This window comes from Nilaparvata lugens, chromosome 2 (assembly GCF_014356525.2).
Source record: "Nilaparvata lugens isolate BPH chromosome 2, ASM1435652v1, whole genome shotgun sequence".
In the NCBI taxonomy this organism is placed as follows: Eukaryota; Metazoa; Arthropoda; class Insecta; order Hemiptera; family Delphacidae; genus Nilaparvata; species Nilaparvata lugens.
In genome coordinates this window covers 36,095,862-36,105,846 of record NC_052505.1, presented here as the reverse complement: position 1 = coordinate 36,105,846, position 9,985 = coordinate 36,095,862, and positions in this window count along the sequence as shown.

Sequence of the window (9,985 nt, the reverse complement as noted above, 5' to 3'; positions counted from 1 at the left end):
TGAGAAGAGAACAAACACTATTCAATAATAAATTGGAAAGTCTTCATTTCCTGGTGCCTATCTGTTACCGAATATTTGCAATCTTCTTGGCATCTTGCTGACGGCTGCTTTGGAACGTTTGGGAGTAGACACTGCAAATCATCTTCTCAAGATTTAAAAACTAGATTATTCATCATCTCATATCAACGCTTTTCCTGCTGAGCACTTCACCTTATAGTGAACTTTCCAGCAACTTGTACTTTGTTTCATTCCATTTGTTCCCTTGTTTACACCAATCTCCTTCTTAAAAAATTATCATTCTAACAAGATTTATAACTGTATTTTCAAATATTCAATATATTATTTTATTCAATTCAAAGCAATGAGTTTGAAAAGATATGATCTTAATGAAACAATACTACTGTTCTCAAACGTCTTCGGATTTGTAGGAAAGTTTGTGGATAAATGATCTGTTACGTGGCAATTCATAACAAAGAATAAATCGCAAGAGCAGGCATGCGCATTCATCTAATCAGCCGAGTTCAAGTGCGGAGAGCATGGAGCGTGCATTTCACTGGACGCTTCTATTCTCATTGTGTTCCGCTATTTATATTCATTCTCCAATAGCAAACGGCGATCGCATGCAAATTGATTGGGTTTTCAGCTTCAATTTGAATTTTAAAAATTGCATGCTGATGTCTGATATGACAACAGAGCTATGGTGGCCTAACCAGGCCACACGAGTGCCGGAATGCAAACATGTCTGCTCGGCCTATTTCGCTAGTGCTCAAAAATTGAATCCTCTTGTCAATATAAGCCTATGAATTCATCTTGCTCCAATCATCCGATTATATTCGTTTTTGTTCAACAAATAGTGGGATTATAATTGGAAATTCCTGTTGCTGCAAAATCTTCACGAGAGGAATGAGGTTTGAACGTTTGATGAAAAATGTATTCTAGTATTGAGGTGTAAAGAAAAATACGTTCATTATAGTGTTGAACAGTATATGATACAGATACAGTCATGTTAGTTAGTGATGGAACTCAATAATCATCCATTTCCAAATAGAATTCCTCTGTAGTTTGTAGACATTGTAGATTATGGAAACGAGAACGCAGCTGGAAATACATTTTATGACAATGAGTATAAACATGTTGTCATACAGTAGTATTGACAGTAATACTTTGATATCTTTGAATCGAATTTCCCATCGGGAAACAGAATTCTACCTGTTATTCGAAAAATAGTGCATTCAAGGTGTGAGTTAATATTGAATTTACAATTTAGTAATCCACATCAATTTTTACTATGCTCATCTATTATCATTTTAGTTTTACAGTAATACTCATAGTTTGTTCATGGACTGTGATATACCAGATATACCATGTAACAAAATACCAGACTTGATATACTTTTTTGGGTTTAGAAACTTTGTATATAACAATATGAAAGTAGAAGAGTGTGATGATTCAAGGTCAGATCACACCGCTGTTATATTGGAGGTTAGTGAACAATTAACAATGAAAGAATGTAAGCTAACACTAGTAAATGAAGGAACAGACTGGGGAAAATTTCAACAGGCCTTAGAGCAAAGAATAGACCTCAATGTAAGCTACATATTAGGAATAAAGAAGAACTGGATTCTGAAGTCGAAAGATTCATACGAGATATTCAAGAGGCAGCTTGGGAAAGTACACCATGCACACTCCAAAAGAAAAGGCCAGATGGAACACATAATCCTCAAAGTGTATTGGATCTCATCCATGAGAAGAGGCTAGCTAGGAAAAAGTGGCAGAGAACAAGAAATCCACAAGACTAGACCCATTTAAACTTTCTTGTTCAAAAAGTGAGAGATGGAATTAGAAACCATAATGAATCGGTTACAAGCAAATATCTCAGAAACCTGGGCAGTGACAAAAACTCTGACTATTCACTCTGGAAGGCAGTAAAGTATCTCAAGAAACTATCTGCAGAAGCTACTCCTGTCAGTGAAAAAAATGGCGATTGGGTTAGAAATAACAACCAGAAAGCTAGGAGATTTGCTGAGCTTTTGGAAGAGGGTTTTCAGCCACAGGAACCAATTGGAGAAGAGTGCGTTAATGACGATGAATTTCCAACAGAAATAGGGAACACTCAAAAAGTTTTGTCAAATGAGCTGAAAGTTCTCATCAGTAATATTAATTGCAAGATGACTCCAGGCTATGACGTTATTACTGGGGCAGTGCTCAAAAAACTTCCAAATAAAGCCCATGAGAAAATTGAGGAGCATAATCAATGCAGCTCTAAGACTGAGGTACATCACAAATATATGTAAGGTTGCTGAAATCATAATGATTCCAAAAGCAGGAAAACCACCACACGAGGCTTCATAATTATAGACCAATATATTATAATTATAATTATAGATCAAAAATATTCGAGAAAGTGCTACTCAGGAGACTGCAGCCAATAATCGAAACGAGGAAGCTAGTTCCAGATCATCGATTCGGGTTCAGAAGTAAGCATTCAACTATCCAGCAGGTCCACAGGGTGACTGAAATCAGCCGTCCTGTGCAGCCGAAAGTACTGTGCAGCCGTCTTTTTCGATGTAGCTCAAGCGTTTTATAAAGTAACAGAAAACTCCAGAAAATACTTCCCATCCAGTATTCAACAATATTGAGATTTTACCTCTCGAACAGGTACTTCAGGGTGAATCAAGAAGATAGCTACTCGAGACGATAGTTGAACAAGAAGATAGTTAACGAAAATTGAAGCAGGAGTGCCTCAAGGGAGTGTTTTGGGGCCCATTCTCTATCTGCTTTACAAAAATGATATTCCTGTACCAGAAGAAAACATCATCGCCACCTTTGTAGACAACACAAAGGTCCTAGCTCCAGGAGACAGCAATGAAGAAGCAACAAGAAAAATCCAAGTAAGTCAGACAAAAATTCAAAAATGGACCATAAACTGGAGAATTAAATTGAATGAGAAGGAGTCTGTGCATGTGACCTTCGCAAATAGACCGCATGATTACATACCAGTCAGAATCAACAACCACGTGATACCATATTAATACAGGCAATGAATGCTCAAAAAAGGGTATGAAGAGAAAAGTTTGGAAGACAATTTTTGACCCCACAGTTCTGTTTGGGATAGTGGGAAGATAAACACATCAAAAGTCCTTACCCCTCACCACTATGCTAAGGGGGTGGGGGTGATTCAAAGGTACTATTTTTTGGTTTCTCGCATATAATTCAAGAAAATTATGCATTTTACAGACATGACTATTCTATAAGAAATCTTACATAATTTCCTACAATATGGAATTTACAAATTTCCCTATATCTCTTCCACTATTTGAGATATCCGCTCTAAAAATTTTACATTTTTGAAAAAACACACTTTCCTTCATTTTTTTGTTATTTTTGCTCTTATAGCTTTTTGAGTATAGATGGGAAAAATCCATGCTAATCATGAGCTTATAGAGCATCAAATTCTTCCCAAATTGATGTATAATTTCACAAGTTTACGCACATCCCACGACTGTTGCAGCAGTATCAGTGTTGAGTGTGAGATCTCCAGTTATGAAAAAATAGACAAATTGACAAAGGAATTTGGAGAGAATGTTCTAAACACAATTTTTGACTTTGCAGCTTTGTTAGGACCAGTTAGGGGGTGAACATATCAAAAGTCCCCATCCCTTTAGCAGTGGGGATGAGGACTTTTGATATGTTCACCCCCTTGTGCTAAAGGGATGAGGGTGGTTCAAAAGTAGCATTTTTCAATGTTTTGCTTACAGGTTCATATCTTGAAAAAATTTAACCGACATGACTAACTATTTTGATATTAAGCTTGATAAATTCTCTACAATAATTGTTCTCTAGTGATTTGTGATACCTCCAACAGTTTTCGAGATATACGCTCTAAAAAGTGTAAAATAACAGCTTCCAATCCTATTTTTTGATGTTTCAGGGCCTACAACTCTCCAACAATGCATCTTAGAAATGAATGCTCACCATAGATTTGTATAGTCCAGGCCCTGGCTTACATTGAGCATACATGAGAGAGGCAGAGAATTTGACTTTGGATTATTCTTAGGGGGTCTTTAGTGTATTATGAAACTCGATGTCGTCACGTCCCAGGGTGGTCGACAGCTTAGGGTGAGGGGGGTAAGTTGTAAAAAGCGCGCGTTTATAAAATCGCCTGTCCTGCAGTTACTATTCATAGTACAGCTTTCAATTTCTTCTCAATATTATGTACACATAACTAGCTTTCAATGTGGTTCCATACATTTTTGCGATAAACCGCATAGTTTTTCCATAAAAAATAAAATATCTCGAAAAATTTATTTTTTTATTATGGACTTTTTGTTATTTCTCGAATATTCAAGTAATTAGCCGACTTAGAGGAAAAGGCCTCCAATAAACGTTGTAGGCCGTTTCTTGCTGAATCCAATGATATATTGGGATATATCGCATTGCTCCTACTAGTCTATGCATTCAAATTATGTATTTCAGGAACGCTATCTTATGACTGTATTTTCGGTCGCTGAACACGATTTTTCAACTCTCAAGCCTTAATAATTGATAATTCTCATCATAATATACTAATTATGATCAAAATTACAAACTTCATCTCATTCTGCAAGGAAACTAAGAAATGACTGTTTGATATAAACAAAACTTGAGTTTCAAGAAATATATTAGGATAGAATAAAGATAATATTCATATATGTTCATGTTCTATTGTTTTTATCTCAAATTAATGTATTGTGATGCGCTGCAGGCTAAATTATATTATTAATTGCACACTGGCCACGCTTACTTGATATAGTGGTCAGTTAATTTCCAAGAAATATTTGTGGAATTTCTTAGTTCTTCATGGTGGAAATGGAATTCATCATTCATTCATTATCATAATGATTATGTTTAGTATGAAAATGTTAATCTTTCGTGAATCTTCAGTTTGTCGTGAACTTTTGAGAAATTATATCCAATATAATAATAGATATGTGTCAAATCAAAATTAAATGAAAATTTAAATATTCATCCATATTATTTCTAACAGTATTATTATAATGATATTTCACTAACTTTTGATTGATTCATCCATTATGGTATTCCCGTTCAGACTGTTTTGAAATGGTAACAAGTTATTCAGTATCAAAATTTGGGATTCGAATAGTTTTGGGCCATGCCTGTTATTCTTTCCCAAACATAGGTATTCATATGATTTGTAATTTTATCCACAAATGAATGAATGAATGTATGTATTCCTGCACGTAGCTAACGTATGGATTATTCCTTCATAGATTCTTGCATGTCACATTAACAAATCTCTGCCACAGATTTAGAAATCAAGTCTCGATGGTTTGGAGAGCATATTATTGGAGTGATTCTTTTACTCTGCTGTTTCTAATATGTTCACTACCTTTGTTTGATTTTAGACCATAGACATGAAAAGCTATGTCCACCTGTATCACTCCATCTTAATTGAGAATTTCCATAACTCTTCTTATCACAAAGTTTCCATAATCTTGCAGCGTATTGAAGTTTTGAAAAGTGAAGTAGGAGTTGAATTCAGGAGAGCCATGCCATCATTATGCGAATTTGTCAACGATATTCAGGGATTTAGTCAAATCCACAACTAGTTTCACTTACAATTTCATGAGCCAAGTGAGATTAAGTGTGTGTGTGTGTGTGTGTGTGTGTGTGTGTGTGTGTGTGTGTGTGTGTGTGTGTGTGTGTGTGTGTGTCTGGAACATCTGGCACACAATTTTTGACTTTGTAGCTCATGATTTCGATACGGTATTAGAAAAAATCTTCCAAAGGGTTCGAGACTCCGTGAAATTACTTGAGATATCAATATGGGATTCTCATCAATAATTTCTTCTCGAAATTCCGTATCGGAATCATGTATTTCATGACTACCTTCCTATTTAAAAAAAACAAGTAGCATTCAAAATGGCGGACCAGATTTTTGAAGTCATAGTGAAGTCGTAAATTCAATTCTAGTGGTATCCCCAATCACACCTATCATCAAATTACCTTTTTGTATGAGATATTAAGCTGTTCTCTGACTTTTCACCTTCTCTGTAATATATTATTCGCTGAAATTCAAGTTGAAACGTAATGAAAAACAACTTCCTTCAAAAAAGTATTTATAATTTCGAGTTTTATAGTATTAATACGATTCGAGGAAAAACATTAAGAACAAAAGAAAAGTGGAAAATTCGGGAATCGACCCGTGAACACTCGTGCCGAAGCAGAGCACTCTAATGCTAGACCACGGCTGCATTTCAAATATGATGTCATGTACTAATTTCATAAGTCCCTTACTGTAAGGAGACAGTACAGAGAAAAACGTCTCACTAAGCTGTCACGATGTATATCGTAACTAGAGAAAGGCATTGAATTTAGGGCTCATTTATTCGACGCTCGGCTATCTTTCATAGAATCTGAGGGGTCAACGTTCAAGCCAGCCACTGGCCTACCGCTCAGCGTTGCTGCGCATCCTCTCTCCCCTCCCTCTCGGTCACTGAGGGAGGCTCGAGAAAGGCCAGCAAGAGGCAGTCGGGTTCGGAGAGCCAAGTCGAGCGGTCGAGAGAGGTGAGAAGGAAGCAGCGAGCAGCTAGCAACGTCACAGTACACCCGTACTACGTGAACTCCGATTTCTTCAGCGACCGGGAGTTGTGTCGAGGTTAAAGTTGATTAGCCTCTCACACAGTGAACTCCACTGCTCTACACTCGTTGGGGCGAGTGTTAAACGACACTTAACCTGTTTGGACGACGGGTTGCCAGTTTCGACCAACGACAACACGTCAGGTTTGGTCGAGACCTGACTCCCCATTGGTAGGCCACCAGTGGGGCATCGAGGCGAGATGGGACATCCAGGAAGGTCAGGAAAGACCTTTCCCGCAACTCCGCGGACGATCCGGACCCCAGGAGGACAGCTAGTGCCCGGCCAGTAGGACTTAGGAAAGTCCAGAGTGCTGGCCGCCGCAGCGTGCTGGTCCAGTGCGGGATCGCAAGAGGACGTCTAGGAAGGCCAGGAAAAGCCTTTCCCGCAACTCCGCGGACGATCCGGACCCCAGGAGGACAGCTAGTGCCGGCCAGTAGGACTTAGGAAAGTCCAGAGTGCTGCCGCCGCAGCGCGCTGGTCCAGTGCGGGATCGCAAGAGGACGTCTAGGAAGGCCAGGAAAAGCCTTTCCCGCAACTCCGCGGACGATCCGGACCCCAGGAGGACAGCTAGTGCCCGGCCAGTAGGACTTAGGAAAGTCCAGAGTGCTGGCCGCCGCAGCGCGCTGGTCCAGTGCGGGATCGCAAGAGGACGTCTAGGAAGGCCAGGAAAAGCCTTTCCCGCAACTCCGCGGACGATCCGGACCCCAGGAGGACAGCAAGTGCCCGGCCAGTAGGACTTAGGAAGTCCAGAGTGCTGGCCGCCGCAGCGTGCTGGTCCAGTGCGGGATCGCAAGAGGACGTCTAGGAAGGCCAGGAAAAGCCTTTCCCGCAACTCCGCGGACGATCCGGACCCCAGGAGGACAGCTAGTGCCCGGCCAGTAGGACTTAGGAAAGTCCAGAGTGCTGGCCGCCGCAGCGCGCTGGTCCAGTGCGGGATCGCAAGAGGACGTCTAGGAAGGCCAGGAAAAGCCTTTCCCGCAACTCCGCGGACGATCCGGACCCCAGGAGGACAGCAAGTGCCCGGCCAGTAGGACTTAGGAAAGTCCAGAGTGCTGGCCGCCGCAGCGTGCTGGTCCAGTGCGGGATCGCAAGAGGACGTCTAGGAAGGCCAGGAAAAGCCTTTCCCGCAACTCCGCGGACGATCCGGACCCCAGGAGGACAGCTAGTGCCCGGCCAGTAGGACTTAGGAAAGTCCAGAGTGCTGGCCGCCGCAGCGTGCTGGTCCAGTGCGGGATCGCAAGAGGACGTCTAGGAAGGCCAGGAAAAGCCTTTCCCGCAACTCCGCGGACGATCCGGACCCCAGGAGGACAGCTAGTGCCCGGCCAGTAGGACTTAGGAAAGTCCAGAGTGCTGGCCGCCGCAGCGTGCTGGTCCAGTGCGGGATCGCAAGAGGACGTCTAGGAAGGCCAGGAAAGGCCTTTCCCGCAACTCCGCGGACGATCCGGACCCCAGGAGGACAGCTGGTGCCCGGCCAGTAGGGCTTAGGAAAGTCCAGAGTGCTGGCCGCCGCAGCGCACTAGTCCAGTGCGGGATCGCAAGAGGACGTCTACGAAGGCCAGGAAAAGCCTTTCCCGCAACTCCGCGGCCGATCCGGACCCCAGGAGGACAGCTGGTGCCCGGCCACTAGGACTTAGGAAAGTCCAGAGTGCTGGCCGCCGCAGCGCACTAGTCCAGTGCGGGATCGCAAGAGGACGTCTGGGAAGGCCAGGAAAAGCCTTTCCCGCAACTCCGCGGCCGATCCGGACCCCAGGAGGACAGCTGGTGCCCGGCCAGTAGGACTTAGGAAAGTCCAGAGTGCTGGCCGCCGCAGCGCACTAAACCAGTGCGGAACCGGAAGAGGACCTCTGGGAAGGCCAGGGAAGGCCTTTACTAGAGCTCCGCGATCAATCCGGACCCCGGGAAGACACCCGGTGCCCGGGGACTAAGACTTAGTCCCGATACGAAGACCCTTGGCACGACTGACACCGCAAGGTTCCTATTCCCTTCATTCCGCGACCAACCCTGTTTGGCAGTGCGAAAGCACGGCCCCTCTTTCCTAAAAGAGGGAAACATTCCTCCAAAGCGCTCAAAACCCTGTTTCAACCCCCAACCCGAGCGAGGGTGGTTGACGGACGCCCCACCGAGACTCCCGTCCCCTGCCGCGGCCCTCCCCAGTCGCCGACTGAGTTTAGCCGGCCCAGAGCGACACTGGGAACTCTGATAGAGAAAGGTGTGGGCAAAAATCTACTCAGAAGATTGGCACACGAACGTGGGGCCCAAGGCAGGAGGAGTAAAGCAGCAATGAGTGCAGAGGAGAAATGTAATCGCGCCGGAGAAGACCAGGAGGCGCGAGAGGATAACAGCGATCCAGGAGTGTCCTGGATTTACAAACTCCACCGGAATGAAGCAGTGGATCTAGCAGCATCAGCAGGGCTACCTACAACAGGTACCATGGCAGAACTCAGGAGAGCTCTTGTCGAAAACCACCGGAGGACAATGGTGGAGGCCGCCGGTCTAAACAGGATCGGTGGCGGAGCTGGCACAGGTCAGGAAGAGGAAGGAGCTGCAGCTTTGTGGCCACCAGTCGCGGAGGCCACTGCATGTTCCAGACTGGAAGAAATACCCAAGGAGACGTCTCCAGAGTTTGATGGAGACTCCAGCAACTCCTGGGTGTACAGAGTGCACGATCAAGGCTTGATTGATCTACTACTCGACTCAGTGCTGACAGATAGCACAAGTACGAGCCTGAGGAGGGCTCTACTGGAGCAACGACAGCGGATTGTTGCGATGCTCCCCGTTCTGGATAATGGGGAGGAGGCGCTTTGTCGAAGAGCGCGAAGGCCAGCACCAGTTAGCGAGGAGGCAGAGCCTGCGCTAGCGAGGCCGGAGATGCCGGAGAGGCATAATAACATGCCTAGGCATGTGTTGAGGTCACCTACCAGGTTAGCGGTGCCTGCTACATCCTGTATGGACCCGGGTGCCGTGTGTGACAAGGTTCGAGGGTGGCGGCTCTCATATGATGGGAGTGGAGATGCTCCAAGTTTTATGGAGCGGCTCGAGGAGCTGCAACAAGCATATGGCTTGTCTGGCAGACAGTTATTTCCAGCGCTACCTGAAATGTTAGCGGGGAAATGTTCCTTATGGATGAGGAATAGGAGAGAACAGTGGAGACACTGGGACGATTTCCTGAGAGACTTTCGGTCTCGTTACTATCCACCTACTTATGTGGAGGATCTTGAGAATGAAATTCTCGACAGGCGGCAGAAAGAAGGCGAGCTCATAGACGACTATGTTGAGGAGCTGCTAACGCTGATGAGGAGAAGAGGTGGTTTTTCAGAGAGTAGCCAGGTACAGAGATTGTACAAA